The 1,378-nt window shown below is 38.8% G+C and overlaps 2 non-coding genes across 2 annotated transcripts; one reads left to right on the plus strand and one right to left on the minus strand.

Annotated features, from left to right (window-relative positions):
• The first annotated feature begins 630 nt into the window (after positions 1 to 630).
• On the plus strand, positions 631 to 712 carry Trnas-aga. The gene has a single exon. It is a non-coding gene; the product is annotated as a tRNA-Ser (tRNA).
• A 172-nt stretch (positions 713 to 884) lies between these two features.
• Positions 885 to 957, minus strand: Trnav-uac. Its single transcript has one exon. It is a non-coding gene; the product is annotated as a tRNA-Val (tRNA).
• Positions 958 to 1,378: the final 421 nt, after the last annotated feature.

Consider the following 1,378-nt stretch of genomic DNA (forward strand, 5'->3'; position numbering starts at 1 on the left):
TAACTTCTTGAAAGCTACAAAAAAAGCTAGCCGTTCCGAGAACGAACATTATCCGTTCAGGATAAAATACGCCTCGGGCGGGAATCGAACCCGCAGTCTGGCGCTTACAAGGCAGACGCGCTACCAACCAAGTTTACTAGGCTGGCCCCCCTGCATCCTTGATTCTTCATCCGTGAAATAAACGTTTTGTGTACCAAACTTACACTAAAACTAAAACACATAACTACGAACACAGAAACTGAAAGAATACCTAAGTAAAAGAAATTCACTCAAAAAAGTACCAAAATATTTGTCAGAACTAAAAACTAAAGACAGCAATCTAGGCAGAAATCATTGGTTACACCGATAATCTCAAATTTGATTCTGATGGCACAAATTATATCCGCTGAAATCAAACTGACGAAAAAGAAAGCTGGAACTAAATTAACTAAAATCAAACTGATGATACTGATTTACTGATGAAAAAGAAAAATGACAAAAACTGAAAGAAGTAAAGACAACTCGCAGCTGATAGGCGCGAGGCAACGCGACGTTGCCGTTAAGTGTTCTCCACGTGTTTAGTTTTGAGGTTAGAGTCTGCGCGCTCACCTCACATTTATAACGTACTAATTTCTCCCCATATCTCATCAAGCGGTCGTGGCCGAGTGGTTAAGGCGTCTGACTAGAAATCAGATTCCCTCTGGGAGCGTAGGTTCGAATCCTACCGACCGCGTAATATTTTTGTCAATTGTATTAAAATACCGTGATGAAACCTATTTTTATTTTCACATGATTTTCTTTTTTATTATTTTTATGAACACTAAAAAAAATACTTAAAATTGGAGTCTGTCTACCTCTGATAGCTTGCTGTTAAAAAATAATAAAAAAAACAACTGCAAAAAATGTGATTCCGGCCAGGATCGAACTGGCGACCTTCTGCGTGTAAAGCAGACGTGATAACCACTACACCACGGAACCCACGTGTCAATAGTGGCACAAATAGCATTACATGATTCCACGCCATATGCTAAACATGGATATATCATGAAGATAGTTTCCCGCCAATATTCAAAATTGTTTACAGTAGGTACCAGATCTTCCCAAGGCATTCGACAAGATTAGAATCGGTTGTGACTTGTGACATCCTTCTGAATAACTTGAGCAAAATTTCTCTGGATTTCTCATCTTGAAAAAGCCTACGAGTGAGGCGAAACTCGGGTTGGTGAAACAAAATCCGTAACAAAGAACCATAGTCAATAATTATAAAATAAGGTAATCAAGTTTAAAACCTAATAAAGGTCTCATTAGATTGAAGGCAATCGGGCCTTTGGGGACCCCTTGAGATTTCTTTTTTTCTTCTTCTGAGTAAGTTCTACATTTCTCTGAACTACTGGTTGGC

This window comes from Diaphorina citri, unplaced genomic scaffold (assembly GCF_000475195.1).
Source record: "Diaphorina citri unplaced genomic scaffold, Diaci psyllid genome assembly version 1.1 scaffold13140, whole genome shotgun sequence".
In the NCBI taxonomy this organism is placed as follows: domain Eukaryota; kingdom Metazoa; phylum Arthropoda; class Insecta; order Hemiptera; family Psyllidae; genus Diaphorina; species Diaphorina citri.